We start from the raw sequence: 27,124 nt of genomic DNA, 5'->3' as shown, positions 1-27,124 counted from the left end.
TATTTATTTATGGTGTGTGTGAGGGGAGTGCAACAGCTGCTGCGACCGAATATCACCGCCGTTATCCTAATAGTAGGCCTAGGATTCTGAATCTTATTACTATTAGTGAAACATTTAACACACTAAGGCAAACTGCTTCACTCCCCAGTATTCGTATCCAGTATGAAAGACGTCAACAACATGATAAAGCAGAAGAAAAAACCATTCTCAACGCTGTATAATAATAATAATAATAATAATAATAATGGCTTTATTTAATCTGGCAGAGTTAAGGCCGTAAGGCCTTCTCTTACACTCAACCAGGATTAAAAATTTCTTACACAGTTGAACATAAAACTGGATCGGAATTAAGTAATTACATACTGATACAATTTAGGTACATAACGAGATCAAAAGAGGTAGTTACATAAAATTTACCTCAAAAAATAAAAATAAACATAGTGAAATACATATAAATGTTGTTAGAATCAAATACAATTAAGTAGGATTTACATAATTAAACCAGAAACCGACAATAGAATAACATGTACAAAAAAATATATATCTATACTAATAATAAATCTGTAGCCGAAATTTTTCTGGTAATTTTCGATTTTCCAAAAATAATTGGTCCTAACATATATAATTAACCACCCTGACACCGGAAATCGCTTTTTTGAAATTTTTGTTTGTATATCTGTCTGTCTGTATGTTTGTTACCTTTTCACGCAATAATGGATGAACGGATTTCGATGAAAATTGGAATATAAATTATGTTCGTTGTAACTTACATTTTAGGCTATATGGCATTCAAAATACATTATTTAAAAGGGGGTTATAAGGGGTCCTGAATTAAATAAATCGAAATATCTCGCTTATTATTGATTTTTGTGAAAAATGTTACATAACAAAAGTTTCTTTAAACATAATTTGCGATAAGTTTTATTCCTTGAAAAATTTGATAGGACTGATATTTAATGAGATAAATGAGTTTTAAAATTAAAATAACTGCCACTTAAGGCCGTATAATGAAATAAAAAACAAATGACTTCGTCTATAAGGGGCCTTGGACAGCAACAATCGAAAGCTATGAAAGATAGCCTACAGAGAATGTTTCTGTGTTTGTATGAAGTAATATCGGAAGCTAAATTAACCGATTTGTATAATTAATTATTATTTCACCATTGAAAAGTGTAGTTTCTCTAGATGGACATAATGCTATAATGTTATTACAGTAACTTCTGATATAATATAATGTAATGTAATATAATATATGTAATGTAATATTATATAATATAATTTAAGTTATTTGAAGGGTTCAGATCCATAGTGGGCCAAACGCCATTTACTGAATACGTAGAAAACAAGGGTTAAAATTAAGTTATTACCATAATTCAATGGAAACCTATAACAAGTAAAATAAAGTATACACATTAAATCTAAATGATGTCAATGTTCATTAAACTATGGTTGCATGTAATAAAAATTAGAAACATGTTAAAGGCATTGTCATTGCACCAATGAGTGGTCTCTGGACCAAAATGATCGCATTTTAATTATTTGGATGCAATTTAAATTAAGTAGCATATTAAACGATTTATCCTTCTATCAAACACGAATGTTCCCTGGATCAAATGTCCTATTTTAATTATGTAATTACTTTATATTTATTTCTAACGGGTGCAGCGGAGCGCACGGGTACGGCTAGTTAATAATAAAAAAAACAACACAGTGGGATACATATTGGCATTAAGTGATAAATAAACACGATTTAGATAATAAAAATAAGAAACGAAAAAAAAATAAATAAATACAATGGAACACATTCCATTAAATATTTGCAATGCGTTAGATCTGGCAACTCATCATAAGATATTCTTCTAATTTACATTTAAAGGAAATGAAAGTTCGGCAGTCCTTGACTTCAGGCGGCAGAGAATTCCAGTGACGAGAAGTAGCAACAGTGAAAGATGAAGTATAAAGAGATGATGTGTGCAGTGGTATTTCTAGCGTGTTATCATATTGTGACCGAGTATTTAAGTTATGATACCGAGAAAGACTGTGGAATCGGACAGATAAGTAAGAGGGAGTAGAGGTGTGCAAAATTTGGTATAAGAGAGAAAGGGAATGTAACTTTCTCCTCTCATTTAACCTGAGCCACAATAATTTATCGAAAGAAGGCGAAATGTAGTCGTAGTAGCGGACATTACAAATGAAACGAACACACGCATTATGAACACGTTGCAGTTTCTGGGATAAATCCACCATGAGATCACTGAATAAAGCGTCACAATAATCGAAATGTGGCATAATAAGAGTCTGTACAAGCGTCTGCTTTAATTTAGCTGGATAGTGGTACAGTCTTTTTAATGAATGAATAGTGGAAAATACTTTCTTGCATGTGTGTTTGATATGTGTGTCCCAGGTAAGGTTAGATTCAAAATGAACTCCCAGGTTTTTTACAGTTGAACTGAATGGAATGATCGCTTTAGTCAGAGTCACAGGAGGAAGGTTCAGCTTATTAATATCGGGGATTAATAACGCAGTCCTCGATCTTCAACAAGACGTGTAGCTTGTGTTATTCAGTCAAAGGTATGGAGGACACTCCATTTAAATGAACTGTATCCGTATCATCATTAAGAAGTGCAACATTTAGGGCTACAAGATCATGCCCATCGTGTTGAGCTTTGCACCTGGGTAAATGGAAATGGTAGAGAGTTTCACCGCTGTAGTATGTTCACGGGAGTACATTAATAACTTATACAGTAGAACCCCGATTATCCGTCACCCTATTAATCGATTGACCGATTATCCGACTGTCTTTCTCTCGCTCCTTTTTTTTTCAGAGACATTTGTCCTCATATCACGAAATAGATACTCGCTCACAACACCATATCACACTCTCCATTCCTAAACACAGAACATCCTTCTACTCTTCATCTTTCACCGTCTCTGCAGCTCATCTCTGGAACTCTCTACCATAACATGTCAAAGACTGTCGGACATTGTCTAGTTTCAAAAATAAATTAAAATTGCACTTTTTCAGCTCAGATTCCTTTCAGTTATAAGCCCTTTTCTCTGCGATAGTTATGTAAAAATATAGGCTATATATTTCTTTTCCTTTCTTTCCCCTTTTTGTTCCCTTTATCAGCTGACGAATTTATTATGATAGCCTTTTATTGTGAATTTTATTTAATTTTGTTTCTTTTTTTTTTCTTTTTTATTATTTTATTATATTCTATTTTGTTATATTCTTCCTTATGTTTTCCATATTAACCATTTGTGCTAAATGAGTTGCTTTTGCTATATTCCAATGTATTTTACTTTCTTTTTGTTTTCTATTATGGTATTATTTTCATGTTGTTTAGTGTCCATTTTATTATATTATTATTTCTCTTTGTAATATGTTAGTATTCTGTTCTGTAACTTTTTTGTTAATTTTAACTGCTTGTATACTCTGTGACCTGGTAGAGTGTAAGAGAAGGCCCTATGGCCTTAACTCTGCCAGTATAAATAAAGAATTATTATTATGATGAAGTACTACTATACGTTATATTAGTACGTATTTTTTCTAGGTATTATTATTATTACAAGCCTTTATACTTAAACAGTTTGGTCTACTGAATAATTTCAAGGAAAAATTGTTCCGGGGCCGGGTATCGATCCCGGAACCCTTCGCTTAGCGCGCGAACGCTCTTCCGACTGAGCTACCCCAGGAACTATACACGACACCGTCACAATTTTTCCTTTGTATCCACCCGACTCAAATGAGCTGACAAGATGCCAGAGCTCAACTATGAGTGCACACAAATACTTGTAGGCCCTATGACTTAAATTGTGGCTTTCTGTTAACGTACCTCCAGTAACAGACCACCGTTAAGTCATTTATTTCGGAAACTAGAGCATTAAAATTTTAGAGACAAAAATATTTATAATAAACCACATGTGAACTTTCACTTGAGCTTGATTTCATCAATCAGCCTTAACAGGAAGTAGGATCAGTGGCGTATCAGTTTTAAATTTTAAAATGGAGTCTGGGTAAAATAGGGTACCATTTGATAGAGCTCTTCAAAACAAACAACTTTTATAGGAAACGTTCTTATCAATTCCTACTCTTTCAATGAGAAAACGTACAAAAAACGTCATCAATATTGAGAAATGTTACAATACGAAAATGTAAACAAGACAATACAGTAATAATACAAATTGACTAATTCATATTAGTCGTGTAATATTCAATGAGGTGGGCGAGACCTCATACATATGAATATTTGATGTAAGACAATTAATGTTGACATGTAACTGAAAGACTGGACAATTCCATTAATTTTTTATAAATGTTCAAACTGTCTGCCGTTCTGAGCAGCACACACCCGTACTCTTCTTCTAACACTGTCAGTGACTCCTAACACTTCGGCGTAGTCAAGTGACTGGCAGGTCTCCTGGATTCGCTGTTTTATGTCATCTCTTGTTGTGGGACGATCTTGATAGACGATGTTTTTTAATCATCCCCAAAAAATATAAATCTAAAGGATCAAGTCAGGAGATAGTGCTGGCCGTGCCACAGAACACCATCTCCCAATCCATCGCCCAGGGAAGAACTGATTGGCTGTATTACGTGCCACCAAAGAGAAATGAGCTAGGCAACCATCTTGCTGAAGCCACATTACTGCTCGTGTTGCCAGTGGTACGTCCTCCAAAAGCTGGTTCAGGATGTGCTGCCGGGCACCAGGTCTACACTCAGCCATGTGGTAATTATGCGTGTGTACTATGTCAACATTAAATGCACTTATCTTGTTTATATTCTCTTCTTGTAACATTTCTCAATATTAATGGCATTGCCTTCTCTTGCGTATTCTCATTGAAAGAGTAGGAATTAATAAAAACGTTTCTTATGAAAGTGGTTTGTTTTGAAGACCTCTATCAAATGGTACCATATTTGACCTCGACTCCCATTTGAAATTTTAAAGTGATATGCCACTGACCCTACTTCCTGTTATAACTGATTGATGAAATCAAGCTCAAGTGAAAGTTCACATGTGGTTTAGTTATAAATATTTTTGTCTCGAAAATTGTAATGCACTAGTTTCCGAAATAAATTACTGTTATCGGTGGTCTGAATCACCCTGTATGCATCATCTACGTACATCAAACGTAAACATCAGCAAATCACGTTCCTTGCAACGATTTATTAGACATACGCCATCTACATCACCAGCAGCCACCGGCGTAGCTCAGCCGGCTAAGGCGCTTGCTTGCCGACCCGGAGTTGCGCTCGGGCGCGGGTTCGATTCCCGCTTGGGTTTTTTCCGAGGTTTTCCCCCAACCATATGGCGAATCCTCGGCCTCATCTCCCCAAATACCATCTCGCTAGTCGCCCTGGTTGGCGAGTTGGTATAGCGATGGCCTTCTATGCCCAAGGTTGCGGGTTCGATCCCGGGCCAGGTCGATGGCATTTAAGTGTGCTTAAATGCGACAGGCTCATGTCAGTAGATTTACTGGCATGTAAAAGAACTCCTGCGGGACAAAATTCCGGCACATCCGGCGACTCTGATATAACCTCTGCAGTTGCGAGCGTCGTTAAATAAACCATAACATTAACACCATCTCGCTATCACCATTTCCATCGACGCTAAATAACTGAGCAGTTGATACAGCGTCGTTAAATAACCAAGTAAAAAATCTACATCAGCAAACCACGTTCCTTGTATGGATTTAGGGGAGAGTCGGGTAGTATCGGACAGCGGGTAATATCGGACAGTGAGTTTCTTTCATCTACCACACAATGATAATACCTGATTGACATGGTCATGTTTCTGTGATATCGCATAGAGAAACGTAACCATGTCATTCAGGTACTATCATATGGTGGTAGATGAAAGAAACGCACTGTCCGATATTACCCGATGTCCGATACTACCTGACTCTACCCTACATTCGTAAGTATCAACAAACCATGTTCCTTAATGAGAGGATGAGTTAAATACATTTTCTGATACAAAATTTGTCCGTGGGCCAAGTTGATTACATAATAATCCGCAGGACGAAATGGAAATATACGAAAACCTGGCAACCCTAGAGGGGTAACTACCTGATAATCAGCCAAATCGTTCAAGGAGTCCCAGCGTAAGCGATTCCCACAGTAAGAGTAGATATCTGACTCTCCCTGTAATTGCAACAAGGTTTTCTCGACAAGCAGAATATTCTTGTAACATTTCTGATTTTCTGCAAGAATGACTCCTCAAAATTGTCTTGTACCGTGACCTCGGTTTCATTAGGACGTGCTACACGGTGTGGCCAATCCAAGGTCGAGGGTAGGCTCAACAAGCAAAATACAATAAACGTGCAGTTCAACTGTTGCGACACTGCATGACACGCGAGATGCGCCGTCATTTGTTTTCAAAATACCTGCATTACTGCATCCTCAACAGATGTTAACGCGGGCTGTAAAAATACATGAATATTCAACATTCATAATGGGTACAGGTAGTGAGTTTGTCGGATGCTAAATAAGCAACTTCATACTTTCAGTGAGTTTAAACTTCGCAATGGCTCATTAAGTGTTGGATGGGATCATTTGACATGGAAATAATCCTCTCATATGCTTTACTGACAAACCATAAAAAGTAGCACAACATGGCGCCCCCGCGATGATTTGATAGTGATGTTCTCATTTTCCTTAGCTGCGTTGTCGTTGTCATCATCTTCATTATCATCATCATCATCATTATTATTATTATTATTATTATTATTATTATTATTATTATTATTATTATTATTATTATTATTATTAAATACCACACACAATATTACGGCAATTGTTTAAGGCACAAATGGGACACAAAGCATGGGCCGGTATTACTACCAAATTAGTGACATCATCATACTTAGGCAGGGCTGATCATATTAGGAAGTTTAAATGCAGAAAACAAAGAACGGACGTGGCAAAATGTTCCTTTGTTAACCGCACAATAGTAGACTGGAACAGCTTACCTGCGGCAATCTTTCAGGGTGGTCCTCTCAAAATCAATACATTTAGGGAAAGGTTGAGAAGATTAGACTGAAAATGTAATTGTAGGTGCAGTGTAACTAAGTTGTGTCATGTAATTAATTAAGTTGATATGTAAATAAAAATTAAGATGATATGTAATTAATTAAGATGATATATAATTAAGTTGATATGTAATTACTTAAGTTGGTAATAGATGGGTGTAATAGAAGTACTTATAAGTTAGCTTTACTTTTGCATATTGTAGGCGTTATTATAGGATAGTTTTATTTATAGTCCTAGGTTTATTGCATCTCTTTCTTTATAGTTAGAAGTAAATTTACGTTTATTTTATTTTGTATTGCTGTAATTATTGTGAATTTTATTAATATTGTAATGTTATTATATATTATATATCACGCTACCGAGTGTATACCAAATTATAGTGTTAATACATACATACATACATACATACATACATATTATTGTAATACGTCGACAGATTCGATATACGGAAATGACCGAGTCAAAAGTTACAAGCAAAAATAGTTGTGTGGAAATGAAATAATTTTATTCCTCTGCATACCTTATTTATGTGTATTTATCTGTACATCTTACACATACTGTATTCATCTGACGTTGTTTACGTTGTCTACTTACAGTATTCCATTCAGTGCGCTGTCTGAGGGGAAACTACACTAAAGCAATGCAGATAGCGTAATGTGTAACGGACATGGTCGGTCCTGATATGCACGTCTGTAGACAGCAGTGTATGTGTACAAGCTGCAGTGTCCAGTCGGTCAGTGCTAGTGAAATGGAGGAGTACATGAGAGCGGAATAAGCAGAGCTGATTTTCGAATACGGATGAGCCAATGGGAACAGTAGACAAGTTCACAGAATGTATCGGGTCAAGTACCCACGTAGGAGATATCCTGCCCATACCATCTTTCCACCACTGTTCCAAAGGTTGAGGGAAGGAGGGCACGTGGTGCCAAATTACAATTCCATTTCCACACAACTATTTTTGCCTATAACTTTCGACTCAGTCATTTCCGGACCAGGGTTCCTTCGCCCTTCGCCATCATTCCTGAAAGTTTGTAACACCACCTCGGAAACACCCCGTAGTTTGTTTTATTGAAGCTGTCAATGATTTGATGTCATTCCGCGTAACATACTGTACATGCGACTCTGATGTGCTAGCGTGCTGATTTTGGTGTCAAACGAAAGATTTCGTCTAGATTTGTTGATTTAAATACGTATTCAAGTAAAACCCACAGCCATTTCTCCGGCACAGTCACACCTCGGTTTTCTTTTTTTGTCGTTATATTCTTCGCACTGATTCCTGCTCAATGACTTCAAGAATAGTTACGAGGAAAACCTTTATTTCCTTGTGTTGTTCTTTATATTTCAGACAAGCCAAATTTGATGTGTTATTTTCGTCACAATATATTTGCGTCTCGTGTTTTCGATTCTCTGTCAGATCTTCCATAATATACTGTACACGAAAATATTACGGTTTTCTTGACGAGCCGTTTCCGAGAAACAAATTAAGACAGACATGTGGACATGAGTAATCTGGCAATTAGGAGTTAAAACCCAAACACCCACCACTTGCCAGAAATAAATTGCTTTCAAGTGTGTTTGTTCCTTCTCAGGTATATACTAAAGTAAGATAAATACACATTTCCATGTAACAGCAATTATGTTCGCTTTCACTCTGCACGTACCTTCACCTCCGCTAACTTCTTTTCAAAGAAACAACCGATCAGTCCTTGCTATTAGATGCGGTATTGTTTGTTGCAATGAAGTTACGGCAGAGACCATGGTAGAGCTGTTATGTAAAGTTGCCTCCTATAATTATACCACCGTCTAGTATAGACAGTCGCGAAGCTCAATACGTAGTAAATATGCAAACATTAGATAGTTGCTCACCACTAGGATCGCTAATATCGCCTCATTACAGGCAATGTAAAATAGAACCGTCACAGTCTATTGTTTCCAGCACCCTCAAAACTCAAGCTTCGTGACTGTATATAGTAGAATGTGATTATACTTTAATGTTCTCTGCTGTGGATCTAGGGACCAGTATTCGATGTGTTGAAGGAGAATGAAGATTACTCATATAATATCTCGTTCTCATAAGAGTCGTGTGAGTGTATTTCCTTTTCTGTCTTGTATCTCATGGAGATTTTATATCATATTATTTCTTTTTGTTTTCTCCTTTTCTTATTCGTTCTGTACAAGACAAGGATTTGTATATCCTAACCACATGACCAGAAACTATTTTTGTCGATTATTTAACAGCGTTTTATCAACTATTAGATTACTTAGAGTCGATAGAATTGATAATAAAATGGTATTTGGAGAGATAAGACCGAGAATTCGACATATCATTACCCGAAATTCGCTTTACAGTTGCGGAAAACCTCGGGAGGAAAAAGTGACAGAGAATTCATAGAAGCCTTGTTAATGCGTGAAATGTTTTTAATGATGTATGTGCAAATGGGTGAATACCCGGTGGCAATGGTAACTAATTACACTTATTAATGATAATCAATAATAAACACAATTAATAAAAATACAATTAATAATAAATTAATAATAATGCTAATAATAATCCTGCAGTGCTTGAGAAAAGTGACGTAAGTTAGTTTCCACAAACCATTTTTGATAATTTATTGACGACTTACACTGGTTTATGTCGATTTGATTTTTTCTGTATGAATTATTGTAATGGGAGAAATACTTATGTATTTTTTTCCAAGCGAGCAGATGTTCCGTAAGTTGTCAATAAATTATCAAAAAAGGTTTGTGAAAACTGACTTATGTCACTTTTCCCAAACACTTCAGAACTAATAATAATAATAATAATAATAATAATAATAATAATAATAATAATAAAGTCTAATAATAATGAGCATCATAAATTATATGACCAACGATTCAATATTTTCCAACATTCTGTCCCAGCTTTCTCATTTGCATGAACGGCAGTTCAATTGTTACTAAACAAACCCAGTCACATGTTGATATGTTTCTATTATGTACCTACAGTCCTACCTATTAATAATTTTCCATGTTAAAAATAGTTTTATTTAACGACGCTCGAAACTGCCCAGGTTATATCAACGTCGCCGGTGTCCCGGAATTTTGTCCCGCGGGACTTCTTTGACATGAGCCTGTCGGGTGAATGTAGAGTATCCAACGCCCACTGAACGAATATTTCACTTTTATCACTGCCAATGTTGAGCTATAATCGTATATGCAAGGTAGGCTATAACAAAAACCTAAACTAACCAAACCTGACCTGTCAAAGAAGCAACAAGTTATACTAAATATGTGTAAAATTGGCCTGTCTCTCTATAGTGGGCGGGACATAACTAACATTGACCCGCTGATATAATAATAATAATAATAATAATAATAATAATAATAATAATAATAATAATAATAATAATAATAAATATGTTATTTCTGTAATTTCATTGCCAAGTTTGTTCAATAGGCCTAATAATTTATTAAAAAGTCTCCGGTTTTGTATTTTTGATTATCATCATCTGCAGAAATAAAGTTGGAAGGGAAAGAAAGGTAATAAAACATAAGGCTTAATGTTATGCAATGTTATAAGACTTAATGTCAAGTTGTTATCAGCTTATCATCTTTAAACAATAGTATTAGAAACACAAAGATGAAAACATACCTTCGTAATGCGCACGTGTCGTGGTAGTAGACATCCTGTCTCTCGCGAACATTGAAACAAGTGAAGTGTTGTATATACAAAACATATTCTATTAATAAACTCTTCTTATGTCCGTTGTATTTAGTTCTTAGGGTCATCTGACATAAATGTCTTTATAATTATAGTAACACTAAAACTGAAAGCTATATTCCTTCTTCCGATTAATACTATTAGAATAATTAAAGCATAACGAAACGTTATTTATTTATAAATACCAAAGCACTTCCTCGAAATGTTCTGAATACGCAACAACACAATACAAATTAATCACTAATGACGTCATCTCGCACAACCACAACCGAATTTGTCTCCCGACATGCAAGAAAAAAGTTCGAATCAAAAAAGATGTTCTACTCGGTTTATTTAATGACGTCGTATCCACTGCATTGTACTTCAAGGATTTTAGCATCGATGGTCACTATAAAATGATATTATCTATGATATTATTTGAAATATAAAGTATTTGTTTTTAATATAAAAATCACTTTAACTTTAAACTAAGCTGGTATACCTATAAATTGATTGTAAATTCTACTAACATCCTTACATCACAGAAACAAACGCCAGAATCTATAAGGATAAACACATGAAAATCGCTAAATCGTTACCATCAGCTGATAATAGTATTACCAATATGATGGAAATCAATCTCAAACAAAATTTAAAAATCGATATCCATAATCTAATGGTTCTATGATTGCATGAACCGAGTGAAATGTTAGCATTCGAAGATATTTCCGGAATGAAAGAATAGAGAGAAGCGAGTATTTTCATACGTGGTTAGCTTAAACATGACTGGATACATTTACAATAAATTGCAAATCCGATTATGCAATCGGTTGGACGACAATCAAGTCACAATGGAAAGCAGGCACGGGGCGTTGGCAACCATGCATCTTGTGGACATCTATCGTCAAGTTAGGTAATTCTTACGTAATGCAGCTCCTCCCGCCACAAAGCGAAACTCCGTGTCTGTTCTGTAGGTGTACATTAAAACAATATTTTCTTACCGATTTACACACTTAAGTGCTAAGTTTTAATGAAGAATGTTACGTAACTATAAATTACTCGAAATAATCACATGTGGCTGGCCTTGTTGCATGGGAAACAGAACTGAAGCAGGGAGGAGTCGCAGAAATACTGCATTGCCCAATTTATATTTAAAAAAAACATTCAGGGAAGCAGGAAGAAACTAGAAGCAAGGAACAATCCACTGTAAGACTATAAGCGCTTTCAGAATAAGAAGATATATGACCTAAGCTAAGCCAATAGAGTGTTGGCAGCAGTATTGTGTTGACATGTTATGGTGCACAAGTGAAAGAGCATATCCGTGTGGGACAAAGACAGAAAATGTCGCGTGCGACGCGAGAACAAAAAAAAAAAAAAATCTTTCATTTTATCCTAATATTTATTACCTCTTCGCTTCAAAAATCAATAGATCTTAGAGTCACTAACAATGCAAAAGGAATGACAGACATACAATACATCGTCGTTGAATTTATGAAACCGCCTATGTGACTTTACAGAAAATAATTTTTCAGGGGGAAGAAAAAATTAATTTAAAATTGATAGGCCTACCCTGAACCTCGATGATGTAATTTATGTTCATCATATTTACCAAGATTTTCTACTGAATTACTTCATAATAATAATAATAATAATAATAATAATAATAATAATAATAATAATAATGTTTTATTTTCGCTGGCAGAGTTAAGGCCATAAGGCCTTCTCTTCCACTCAACCAGCCTTAATCAATACAATACATAAATTTAAATTACAAATATTTTCACTACACTTAAAAGGTTCTCCAGCAATAATCTTCACTACACATTTATTTAAATTTAGATAAATCTATAAGGTAAAGTAGTAACTTAATTTATGAGCTGATTTAATTCAATGAATTATAATTAATTTAATATTTGAGATAGCTAGTAAAATAATGAAAATTAATTTAATATAAGCTTACTAGGACTATGTTACAGGGAGAATATATATATTTCTATTTCTATAATGAGAATATTAATGTAATTGCCATTCATATTCTTATGTAAGCCCGTTGATTTTTAATTAACTCTTTCATCCTCCTGAAAAATTATTTTTTGTAAAGTCACATAGGCGGTTTCATAAAATCAACGAAGACATATAAATTTACTTCGTTAATGAGAGAGAAACAGTTCCTTAATAACTGTACTCGCTTCGGCGGTACATATACTAAAATTGCAACGATACAGAGAAGGTTAGCATGGCCCATTCGCAAGAATGACACGCAAAATTTGCCGACCCGGGTGGCGCAAGCCGTAGAAGCACGCAATGACTCTACGGCTTGGTCCGAAGGGTTGTGGGTTCGAGTCCCGCCTCGGGCATGGGTGTTGTGTTTGTGTTAGTTTAGTAAACAGAAATCAGAAAAATTGAAAAAAAAAAAATCTTTCGGAAAATGACCTCTGGCCGGATATAGGAAAAAAAAAAAACTGTATCAACAACACCCCTGCAGACCACCTCTGTGGTGTAGGGGTCAGCATGCTGGTCTCTTACGCAGGGGGCCCGGGTTCGATTCCCGATCGGGTTGAATTTTCTGGTTGAGGTTTTTCAGAGTTTTCCCTCAACCGTAAGGCAAAAGCTAGGAAATTCGGGCCACAACTTTCCTGAATATCACCGACCCCATTCATCACCGAAATCATATTCAGAACAAATCAGTAATACATATGAAGGGTTCAGGGCCATTGTGGGCCAAGCGCCATATAATAAAAACGCAGAAAACAATGGTTAAAAGTAAGTGATTATCATAATGCAATGAAACATATAGTAAGTAATATAAAGTATGCATATTAAAACTAAATGATATGTTAATCTTCATTAAACTGTGGTATTCACTTAACTTTAACCCTTGCTTTCTACTTTTTAATAAATGGCGTTTGGCCCACTATGGCTCTGAATTCTTCGCCATCTAGTTCACAACAATAGAATAAGTCTCAACAACAGTACACAGGCCTTCGGTTTACACCAAAAAAGATTAACTCGCGATATGACCAAAGATGTTAAAGCGAGTATAAATAACAGCGATGAAAAAACACCTATGCCAGTTTCTTGTTTCTCCTGAAAATTTATCTTTTTGGACTATGGTTGTTTAAAAAAAAAATCTTCAATTGTTTAATGAAAAAGTATTTGTCAATTTATGAAATGAAATGAAGATACGAATAGGATGAAATGGAGATTGTTATTGGAATGGCATTTATTTATTTATGTATTTATTTAATTAAATTTATTTATTTATTTATTTACTTATTTAGTTATTTATTTATTTATTTAGCTAATAATTGTAACATAAAATATAATATAAACAGAAAAACTTTAGCTCGCCCCTGAAAGAGTAAAACTCGTGCTCAGGGGCGGTAATGTTCATGGAAGTAGATAATTGTAATAAAACCCTATTTTTCTACTGCATCTTGTCCACAGCAGTCAGCGCCAGGAATCGAAGCTGTATGAGCCCGTTCTCTAGCACTATACTACTGAAAAAGTTACCCAGTCGCTCACATGGAGAGATTAAGGTAAACTTTGTAAATCTTCGCGGAGGTAGCTGGTCCCAAACCTGACGTAAATCTCAGAGTGCAATAACATAATGCCAGCAGTATAGCGAACTAGAGAATCCTTTAATGTCAGTTGGTGCAGACTTTGCGAAGGCTTACACATACCAGTCATCTCGATTTAATTCCAGGATTAAGAAAGCCTTGAGCCCCGTTTATCTCTCACTAACACGGAGGGAGGCTTATATTTAAAGGCAGCATGCAACTATCAAACAGGCCAACCTTCTGATTACAACAGGACATTTTCACAAATAGAGTTTTCCTTCTTGTGGCTATCCATGGTATGTCGCTGATGGTAAAAACCATAAAAAAATAACATAAAAAGATCTCCAACTCAATGTATACCTGCTTTCGAGGGTCTATTGAAGCGACGTTAAAGCCAAGCCAATGGTGTAAAAAGTCGGAATTACATTTCATGTTACACAATCCGATAGGCACATATTAAGGCAATCAATATTATTATTATTATTATTATTATTATTATTATTATTATTATTATTATTATTATTTTGTCCAATATTCATTTGAGAAGATTAGCTCCGTACGTAGATGAAATTATTGGGGATCATCAGTGCGGTTTTAGGCGTAATAGATCGACTATTGATCAGATTTTTTGTATTCGACAGATAATGGAGAAAAAATTGGAGTATAAGAGTACAGTACATCAGTTATTCATAGATTTCAAAAAGGCATATGACTCGGTTAAGAGGGAAGTATTATATGATATTCTTATTGAATTTGGTATTCCCAAGAAACTAGTTCGATTAATTAAAATGTGTCTCAGTGAAACATACAGCAGAGTCCGTATACGTCAGTTTCTATCTGATGCTTTTCCAATTCACTGCGGGCTAAAGCAGGGAGATGCACTATCACCTTTACTTTTTAACTTCGATTTAAAATATGTCATTAGGAAAGTCCAGGATAACAAGCAGGGTTTGGAACGGGTTACATCAGCTTCTTGTCTATGCGGATGACGTGAATATGTTAGGAGAAAATCCACAAACGATTAGAGAAAACACGGCAATTTTACTTGAAGCAAGTAAAGCGATCGGTTTGGAAGTAAATCCCGAAAAGACAAAGTATATGATTATGTCTCGTGACCAGAATATTGTACGAAATAGAAATACAAAAATTGGAGATTTATCCTTCGAAGAGGTGGAAAAATTCAAATATCTTGGAGTAACAGTAACAAATATAAATGATACTCGGGAGGAAATTAAACGCAGAATAAATATGGGAAATGCGTGTTATTATTCGGTTGAGAAGCTTTTATCATCTAGTCTGCTGTCAAAAAATCTGAAGGTTAGAATTTATAACACAGTTACATTACCGGTTGTTCTGTATGGTTGTGAAACTTGGACTCTCACTCTGCGAGAGGAACATAGGTTAAGGGTGTCTGAGAATAAGGTGCTTAAGAAAATATTTAGGGCTAAGCGGGATGAAGTTACAGGAGAATGGAGAAAGTTACACAACTCAGAACTGCACGCATTGTATTCTTCACCTGACATAATTAGGAACATTAAATCCAGACGTTTGAGATGGGCAGGGCATGTAGCACGTATGGGCGAAACCAGAAATGCATATAGAGTGTTAGTTGGGAGACCGGAGGGATAAAGGCCTTTGGGGAGGCCGAGACGTAGATGGGAGGATAATATTAAAATGGATTTGAGGGAGGTGGGGTATAATGATAGAGACTGGATTAATCTTACACAGGATAGGGACTGATGGCGGGCTTGTGTGAGGGCGGCAATGAACCTTCGGGTTCCTTAAAAGCCATTTGTAAGTAAGTAAGTATTATTATTATTATTATTATTATTATTATTATTATTATTATTATTATTATTATTATCGTCCACACCTGTGGAGTAACGGTTGGCGCGTCTGGCCTGGGTTCGAATCCCGGTCGGGGCAAGTTACCTGCTTGAGGTTTTTTCCGGGGTTTTCCCTCAACCCAACACGAGCAAATGCTGGGTAACTTTCGGTGCTGGACCCCGGACTCATTTCACCGGCATTATCACCTTCATTTCATTCAGATGCTAAATAACCTAGATGTTGACACAGAGTCGTAAAATAACCCAATAAAATAAATAAATTATTATTATTATCGAGAGAGTTGGCTCAAACGGTAACTTTCGAGACTCGCATTCGGGCGGTCCCCGGTTCAAAACTCCGAGGCCGGCCAATCTGATTGGCGTTTTTCATGCCTTCCCTCACGAAAAATGCCGGGTTGGAAATTTACATACCATTATTCATCACTGCCTCAATCACCAATATCTTACTTACTTACTGGCTTTTAAGGAACCCGGAGGTTCATTGCCGCCCTCACATAAGCCCACCATTGGTCCCTATCCTGAGCAAAATTAATCCATTCTCTATCATATCTCACCTCCCTCAAATCCATTTCAATATTATCTTCCCATCTACGTCTCGGCCTCCCTAAAGGTCTCTTTCCCTCCGGCCTCCCAACCAACACTCTATATGCATTTATGGATTCGCCCATACGTGCTACATGCCCTGCCCATCTCAAACGTCTGGATTTAATGTTCCTAATTATGTCAGGTGAAGAATACAATGCGTGCAGTTCTGTGTTGTGTAACTTTCTCCATTCTCCTGTAACTTCATCCTTCTTAGTCCCAAATATTTTCCTAAGAATCTTATTCTCAAACACCCGTAGTCTCTTTTCCTCTCTCAAAGTGAGAGTCCACGTTTCACAACCATACAGAACAACCGGTAATATAACTGTTTTATAAATTCTAACTTTCAGATTTTTCGACAGCAGACTGGATGATAAAAGTTTCTCAAACGAATAATAACAGGCATTTCCCATATTTATTATGCGTTTAATTTCCTTCCGAGTATCATTTATATTTGTTACTGTTGCTCCCAGATATTTGAACTTCTCCACCTCTTCAAAAGATAAATTTCCAATTTTTCAATCACCAATATCATAAACATTAATCAAAGAAGTGAAGATGATACTAAAGGATATGCTAGTGAAGCTAAATGACAACTGTGAGCAGTACGGACTGAAGATAAATTCAAACAAGACGAAGACCATGGTTGCCGCAAGAAAAATAAAGAAGGTAAATTTGTGAATTCTAAATGAGGCAATAGAGCAAGTAAACAGTTTCAAATATTTGGGGTGCACTATAAGCAGTAACATGAGCTGCTGTCAGGAAGTCAAAAAAAGAACTTTTTTAACTTGGTTATTTAACGACGTTGTATCAACTACGAGTTTATTTAGCGTCGATGGTATTTGTGATAGCGAGATGATATTTGGCGAGATGAGGCCGAGTATTCACCATAGATTACCTGACATTTGCCTTACGGTTGGGGAAAACCTCGGAAAAAACCCAACCAGGTAATCAGCCCAAGCGGGAATCGAACCCGCGCCCGAGCGCAACTGCGGATCGGCAGGCAAGCGCCTTAACTGACCGAGCTACGCCGGTGGCTGTCAAAAGGAGAATAACAATGACAAAGAGAGCTTTTAATAGAAAAATGAGCATCTTCTGCGGACCTCTGGAGAAAGAACTGAGAAAAGGACTAATGAAGTGCCTTGTGTGGAGTGTAGCATTGTATGGTGCAGAAACATGGACATTACAACGAAATGAAGAGAATCGACTAGAAGCATTTGAAATGTGGATTTGGAGAAAAATGAAAAGTGTGAAATGGAGAGACAGAATAAGAAATGAAGCTGTGTTGGAAAGAGTGAGTGAAGAAATAATGATGCTGAAATTGATCAGGAAGAGAAAAAGGAATTGGTCGGTCACTGGCTGAGAAGAAACTGTCTTCTGAAGGATGCACTGGAAAGAATGGTGAACGGAAGAAGAATTTGGGGCAGAAGAAGATATCAGATGATAGACGACATTAAGATATATGGATCATATTCGAAGACCAAGAGGAAGGCAGAAAATAGGAAATATTGGAGAGTGCTGGGTTTGGAGTGAAAGACCTGCCCTTTGGCAGGACATTATGAATGAATGAATGAATGAATGAATGAATGAAATCAATATCTAAATAAGTAACATGAATAGAAGACATCCATAATACACTGTAGAAGCAGGAAGTCAACAATTAGTAAAAACGGCCTACTGAATACCTATAGTTCCTAAACACGCGATATGACCACAGGTGTTAAAGAGTGTACAAATAAACTTAACAAAAAATATATGCAGTATAAATTTAAACTATGGTTTATTTAACGACGCTCGCAACTGCAGAGGTTATATCAGCGTCGCCGGTGTGCCGGAATTTTGTCCCGCAGGAGTTCTTTTACATGCCAGTAAATCTACTGACATGAGTCTGTCGCATTTAAACGCACTTAAATGCCATCGAACTGCGCGGGATCGAACCCGCAACCTCGAGTACAGAAGGTCAGCGCTATACCGACCAGACTATCCAGACCTACTATACAGTATATATAATTAGTATTTTTCATATTACTCCCCAAAGGAGCGTAATGGTTTGTCAGTTTAAATGATATGCCCAATCGCAATATGCATACCACATATGGTTACCATACGGATATGGATATGGATATAATAGTTGGATATTAAACTGAAAACCATTGACAACACATTACCCTCTGCTAATCAGTCTGTTCACATCAACGGACTTACTGGCTTTTAAGGAACCCGGAGGTTCATTGCCGCCCTCACATAAGCCCGCCATTGGTCCTTATCCTGAGCAAGATTAAACCAGTCTCTACCATCACATCCCACCTCCCTCAAATCCATTTTAATATTATCTTCCCACCTACGTCTCGGCCTCCACAAAGGTCTTTTTCCCTCCGACCTCCCAACTAACACTCTATATGCATTTCTGGATTCGCCCATACGTGCTACATGCCCTGCCCATCTCAAACGTCTGGATTTAATGGTCCTAATTATGTCAGGTGAAGAATACAATGCGTGCAGCTCTGCGTTATGTAACTTTCTCCATTCTCCTGTAACGTCATCCCTCTTAGCCCCAAATATTTTCCTAAGAACCTTATTATCAAACACCCTTAATCTCTGTTCCTCTCTCAAAGTGAGAGTCCAAGTTTCACAACCATACAGAACAACCGGTAATATAACTGTTTTATTAATTCTAACTTTCAGGTTTTTTGACAGAAGACTAGATGACAAAAGCTTCTCAATCGAATAATAACACGCATTTCCCATATTTATTCTGACATCAACGGACTATGCCTTTAATATCTAAACGGAATAGGTTTACAAATATCTAATCACTGATCAACTGAATAATTAATGTGGCTAATATAGCTGCTTTGTCTCCGACTGAAATTGTAAATCGGGTATATAAAAAAGACGATTTTATAGTCGAATAGTAATAATAATAATAATAATAATAATAATAATATTAATAATATCAATGTTATACAATTAACTAATCCAATAGATCTAAATAACGGGCATTCATAATATATCTTTAAAACGATCAAAATGGCAACATTTAGAGCCGATTTTTTCCCATCATTCCCATCGGAACACAGCCAGAGTCCGTTGCAAGGACTCTGAACACGGCTACCACACTCGGACCCAAAACAGCGGACTAACAAACTTCTATGAGGACACAATTTTCATCCTAAGAGTTAAACTGATAGTTCAGCTTCCTTACAGTTCATTTGGTAGAGCGCTTTCTTACTATAACCTCGGACCCAAGCTCAAGTACTGGTGATGGCGGAGTGTATTTATGGTGGATAAAGCCAACGATCATCATGAGAGAGAGAAATTTTACACGCAAAACACAAGAGTCATATTAACATAAAGACAATGACAATTACGTCACTAGTCACAGTACAATTCCTTTTCGTACACAAGTCGTCACTTAGTGTTCATCGAGCAAAAGTCGTTTATTTTACATTTTGCCACAGTTAACAACTCGACCATAGTGCAGTTTAAATTACTCATTAATAGAGAAAGCATTTTCAGTTCCGAAACCACGAAGTTAAGTGAAAATAGACGTTAGTCAACTGAAATAATACTGAATGTGCAGCAACTTCAATTTTTAGTAGATTATTTTACGACGCTTTATCAACATGTAAGGTTATTTAGCGTCTGAATGAAATGAAGGTGATAATGCCGGTGAAATGAGTCCTGGGTCCAGCACCGAGTTACCCAGCATTTGCTCATATTCGGTTGAGGGAAAACCCCGGAAAGAACCTCAACCAGGTAACTTGCCCCGACCGGGAATCAAACCCGGGTCGCCTGGTTTCGCGGCCAGACGCGCTAACCGTTACTCCACAGGTGTGGACAGCAACTATAATATTATCTCAGTTGACTAGAATATAAATGTATTATTATTTAATTATTATTTAACTAGCTAGCTAGCGAGTACAAATTAAAATTATAAAACAAAAATATTTCTACCCACTACCGTGTAAGGTGTGGTCTTAGCCAATAATATAACATAAAATTTATAAGGACAGTTTACTTAATACAGTAAGTGACTTAATTCAAGCCAATAAATAAACACTTGAGCAAAAAAAAAAAAAATGGAAGAAAGAGGAAAAGAGAGAAAATACACATTTAATATAAATTGACAATCAGACAGAAACCTGTGATATTCAATAAAAACATGAATATAGTAGACAGAAATAAAAGGTAAAAAATACACACACTTGTTAAAATTATATATGAATATTTTTATAATTTCTTTTTTAAAAGCTTCAATTTTAAAACATTTCAAATTTGGAAAATGGATTGTAATTTTATTACGAGTATAAAGTCTTCGGCCGTAACTAGCACCATGTTTAAGAGCTGCTCAATTAATGGGAAAGTAGACTTTTGTCTTCGAGTACGATATTCATGTCGATTAGATTTGTGTTTTATTTGATTTCTGTGGTAGTAAATTAGTAAACTATATTCATAAATTTCTTTAATAGTTAATACTTTAAAATCTGTATAAATTAGATTTGTTAGGTAATCTATATTTTTGATTAGAAAAAATTTTATTAATCTTCTGTGTAATAAAATTAATGGATTTTCACTTAATTTCGTGATACCGGAACTAAAAATACGCCCTCTAGTTATATGCGCCATTTCCGATTAAATTGATTCATATACAGAGTGTTTCAAAAGTTATGGTAAAAAATGTAAGGCTCAAAAGTAAAAACAAAAAAAGAAGAAACAAAATTCCAGTAAACATGGGTTGGAAAATTCACTGTTTACGAGATAATGCCATTTTCTGCTGGTTGTGGCCGGCTGAATACTAAGTACTATTTCCAACAAAAGCAGTGACAATTTTATTTAATTTATCAATCACGAGACAGTAAAATTCATAATTTTGGCTTCAACACCACAGAAATATGATTAAACATACACAGAAGATTTTTTTTTTTTTTTGCTTCAACAACAGTAAAGTTTGTCGATAAATAAGGTACAGTACAGTATGAACAAGTTAATTGAAGAATTTTACAGCAGATGTTCAAAATGCTGACCATGCACTTGAATGCATCTGTCTAGCCTTCTCCGCAAAAATCCAAGAATGCGCTCGAGCAATCCTGGGCCATTCTTAATTTGCTGGAAGGCATCTATAATCCGATGCTGCAATTCTTCAGGTGTGGTGATGTCTGTTGTAGGGTAAAGCTGCCTAATGCCGTGATATCCCTAATTCCGTGACACGTTTTTTCACTATCACGGAATTGGGTATCTTGCTTGGAAGTTCACCGATGTTTCAAAAGTAGCTGAAAGATACTCTCTTTCGAGAAAGATGTCTGGCGCTATGATCGAACGGCAAAGCTTTGACTGACATCCAGTTTAAAAAAAGTCTCACGGGATTAGGGTTATCACGGCATTAGGCAACTTTACCCTATAAACTAGGCTTTTTGCATCACGTCATACACAAAAATCCAAAGGATTTAAATCAGGTGATCTAGATACAGGTCCTCCTCTACCTATCCACCGTTCACCATAGCCTATCGTATATTTAGATATTATCGTCTCACAATTAGAAGTCAACGGGATGGGGAGAGTGCGGCATACGCACGAAGCATGAATGTTGCCGCTTTACCGTATCCAGATGCTCGGTTCACTGGCGGCTCCAACCAGCAAAAAGAATGACATTATCTAATAAACAGTTAATTTGTGGACTCATGTTTACAGAAGCTTTTTTTTTCTTCTTTCCGTTTTTACTTCTCATCCCTAAATTTTTACCATTACTTTTGAAACACTCTGTATAACCTATTCTATCTATCTATCTATCTATCTATCTATCTATCTATCTATCTATCTATCTATCTATCTATCTATCTATCTATCTATCTATCTATCTATCTATCTATCTATCTATCTATCTATCTATCTATCCATCCATCCATCCATCCATCCATCCATCCATCCATCCATCCATCCATCCATCCATCCATCCATCCATCCATCCATCCATCCATCCATCCATCCATCCATCCATCCATCCATCCATCCATCCATCCATCCATCCATCCATCCATCCATCCATCCATCTATCTATCTATCTATCTATCTATCTATCTATCTATCTATCTATCTATCTATCTATCTATCTATCTATCTATTATTTTGCTAATATGTAACATAAATTATAAAATATGCAGAGAAACTTTAGCTCGCCCCTGAAAGAGTAGAACTCGTGCTCAGGGGGGGATTCCTGAATTGAAATTAATAATTATACAATACAATTATATTTAATAATTATACAATACAATTTGCAATTATAGTATATAAATTTAAATTTACAATTTTTCAATTTTTATAAAATCCATACATAACTTTTTAAATTTAATACTAAAACTATTAGAATTGACAAGATTAGGATATTTAAATATAAATTTGTTATATATTCTTGGGCATAAATTACTACTATGATTAAATACTGTAACAGTGTTGCATTTTGGTTCAAACAATCTTAAAGAATTCATACCTTTTGTTTCATAACTATGAGAATACAATTCAAAATTATTTCGATTTTTATGTATGAATTTTATTAATACAATATAATAAATTTGTCTTACGTTAAGTACATTAAAGTCTATAAACAAATTTTGAGATGGAAAATCAATAGGTTTTTGAAGACATATTTTAATTATTTTCTTCTGTAATAAATAAAGTGGATTAAAATTGGATTTAAATGAACTACCCCATCCTATAATTCCGTACATAATTACCGATTGAAATAAAGTTAAATATATTGTACGTAATAAACTTATTGACAAGTAATTCCTCAATAAAACAAAATAATATACTATTTTACGTAATTTATTACAAAGGTAATTAATGTATTGGTTCCATTTTAAATGATTATCGAAAATTATGCCTAAATACTTAACTTCAGAGGACTCTTTAATAAACGGACATTTACACTGTATAAGACAACAATAAGAATTATGTAATTTTATACTTAATATAGATGTAGGAGGTTTGTTACATTTTTCAGATAATGAGAATGGAACAATGATGGTTTTATTTTCGTTGATAGGAAGATAATTTATGTCAAACCATTTTTTTATTAATTTAAGTCCATTATTTGAATTATTATATGCATCATGCCAGGTTTTTCCACCAGAAAGTAAAACTGTGTCATCTGCATAAGAATAGTGAACACCACTGTATTGTTGTAAGTCAATTTTTAATAAGTCATTAATATATATTAAAAATAGAATAGGGCCTAGAACTGTGCCTTGGGGAACACCTATATTAATAGTTAAAGGTTCACTTGAATTGACTTCGACCAACAGTTTGGGAGAAATTGCTACACATAAACTGAATTCCAAAAAAACACTTTCCCCTGTGTCGAATTGCTGAAAAATGTATTTACGTAGAAGTCTCCGAATCGGGAAACAGCAGCAATACAATGTATTTGCTTTACATTTCGTGCCATTCAAAGAAAAAAGCAAGAAGAATCACTTTTGTGTCCTTCGGCAAACCTGATGGACTGCCCTGGAACTATAAAGTTGGGTCTCCGCGGCAAGGGGGCGGAGTGGGACAGCCTGCGCAATGCCACGGCCTTGAATTACAGAACTTCGAAAAAATAGTTTCAGTTGTGCAACTTTCATTTTGCTTGGACAAGTATCAAACTAGAATTAAAGACAAAGAGATGCGATTAGCATTGATGGTTATTCAGGAACGTGACTGGCTGTGAGCTGAGTGAGAGGAATTTTAATCTCAGCACGTGTCACTACTTACGTTTATTTGTTTTTTATCCTCGAAGACTCAAATATTCAGTGAACTGTATTAACTATTACATCCCAAACTCCTCAGTTTAAGATCTACACATTCTAGCAGTCCCCCGAACTTTATGCACACTTAGTTTTTACAATGTATTTTCACGCTCTGCCGGCGTATCATGCAATGAAAGACCTTGCCTTCTTCTGTCATTAGCATTAAACTGAAAACAAAAGAGTTTAGGAAGTCTTTGGTTTAAACAGTTGACAAACACGTCACACAGACTTTCTAATACAACGGTAATTAAAAACAAGTTTTCAATAAAAGTGTCCAAGAATGCCTATGTGAAATTCTGCAAATCATAAAACACACTAAAGCTATCGGCTACGGAAATGCATATAGAATGTTAGTTGGGAGGCCGAAGGGAAAAAGACCTTTGTGCGAGATCGTGCGTATTTGCTTGTTTTCCGCACAGAACCAATATGCGGTAAGTCTGAAATACCACATTCAGTATTCCCAACGTAGCACACATAACAATTTCCCTCTTCTTACCGCTTAAGCGCGACATTCATTTTACTGCTTTAGGCTTTTAACATATTATTTTTAGAGACGTTTAACATAGTAATAATTATTTGGAAACTTACCACTGCAATTTCACCTAAATTGCACTGTTAATTATTGTTTTTAAATATTTGCAAAAATTAAGTAAAGTCTACTACTCCACGAAACTTATTGCATTCCTGATACAAGTAACATTAAGGAAGCCGTGAAAAAATCAACAAGATTCCAGATGCGGATGTTATTACTGCAATATGTTATATAAATAATATTGTTAAAATATTAAAATGAAAAATAAATCATTACATAACCTTACCGTTTGTTTTAAGTTCGCATTTATAGACTGGGGGGAAAAAAAGACAGACGTATATCACGGCCTGCTGGAGTATAGTAAACATAGAAAACATTTTATAGCAACAATGTTGAAGAAAGATATTTTGGTTTTCCGAAGTTGCCGTCATTAAACAGAAACCAAGATGGAGATTTCATTGCAACTAATTAGAAATTCGTCTTTCAGGTATGTAACTACGTTTCGCTTTTTCAATCTTTTCCTCGACCATGAAAACGTCAACATACCGCTCTTGTAACTTATATTACTATTGGGGAAGCCGAGACGTAGATGGAAGGATAATATAAAAATGGATTTGAGGGAGGTGGGATATGATGATAGAGACTAGATTAATCTTGCTCAGGATAGGGACCGATGGCGGGTTTACGTGAGGGCGGCAATGAACCTTCGGGTTCCTTAAAAGCCATGGGTGGAATGCATAAAGTTGCAGCATTACCTTTTGCTTTGACTGTAGAAGATACTTCAAGTAGAAGTATATACTTTGTTTTGTATGCATAAACCTTATATCTTTACTACGAAGTATGTACTACGCGGCAGTAGTATAACCTTTCAAGAGTATTCGATTATATCGATTATCGACAGTACTTCGGGCTTATCCGCTAAGATTCGTTACTTTTCGTCTTCCATGTATTTATGTTAATTTCTTGGTTGCAAAATTGATTGTTGTCCTCAAAATCTGGTTAGTTTAACAAGAAAAGGAACAATTACGACGAAATCGGAAGTGTGGAAGAGAGAAGATGAGAACAACTGCTGTTTGTTAATTTACCAAAAGAATACCCATCATTATTAAATAAGTCACAAACTCCTGCCGCAAGAAGTGATGAAGAAAAAGCCATCCAGACTATGAAAGTTAAGTCGGAAGTTTACAGCAAGAAAAAAATTGACGAAAAGCAAATTATGAAGAAAATAAATAACATGAAAAGTAAAGTAAAAACCAGACTTAAATCAGACAGGCCCAAAATGTTAGTCATTAAATTTACACGTAACCTAAAATATTGTACGCACACTGAATTTTTCATGTAAGTTAATAGTAATATACGTTACAAGAGCGGTATGTTGACGTTTTCATGGTCAAGGAAAAGATTGGAAAAGCGAAACGTAGTTGAGCTTTTTTAATTTCCGAGAACATGAAAACAAACCTACCGCTCGTGTATCATACATTATTTTGTGCGAAGATCGTTTATTACATACCTGAAAGAGGAATTTCTAATTAGTTGCAATGAAATCTCCATCTTGGTTTCTGTTCAATGACGGCAATTTTGGAAAACAAAAATATCTATCTTCAACATTGTTGTTTTTAAAATGTTTTCTGTGTTTACTATACTCCAGCAGGCCGTGATATATGTCTGTCTTTTTTTCCCCCCAGTCTATAAATGCGAACTTAAAACAAACGGCTTCCTTAATGTTACATGCATCACGAAATGCAGTAACTTAGTGGAGTTGTAGAGTTTACTTAATTTTTGCAAATATTTAAAAACAATAATTAACAGTGCAATTTAGGTGAAATTGCAGTGCTAAGTTTCCAATTCATAATTATTACCATATTGAACGTCTCTAAAAATAATATGTTAAAAGCATAAAGCAGTAAAATCAATATGTCACTTAAGCGGTAAGAAGAGGGAAATTGTTATGTGTGTTCGGTTGGGAATACTGAATGTGGAATTTTAGACCTACCGCGGGTTGGTTTTGTGCGGAAACCAAGCAAATACGCACGATCTCGCACAAAAGTATATTCTTTTAAGTAATAATAACAAAAACCAACTGACAGAATTCCAGTTATCTCAA

The 27,124-nt window shown here is 35.5% G+C and overlaps 1 protein-coding gene and 1 pseudogene across 3 annotated transcripts in view; both read left to right on the top strand.

Annotated features, from left to right (window-relative positions):
- Nucleotides 1–27,124, top strand: part of LOC138692264 (protein unc-93 homolog A) — a 270,619-nt gene that overhangs the window by 178,797 nt on the left and 64,698 nt on the right. The window lies entirely within an intron of this gene.
- Nucleotides 12,897–12,982, top strand: LOC138695417 (U6 spliceosomal RNA; annotated as a pseudogene).

The sequence above is a fragment of the Periplaneta americana genome, chromosome 2 (genome assembly GCF_040183065.1).
Source record: "Periplaneta americana isolate PAMFEO1 chromosome 2, P.americana_PAMFEO1_priV1, whole genome shotgun sequence".
Lineage (NCBI taxonomy): Eukaryota > Metazoa > Arthropoda > Insecta > Blattodea > Blattidae > Periplaneta > Periplaneta americana.
This window is presented reverse-complemented; position numbering and strand designations above follow the sequence as displayed.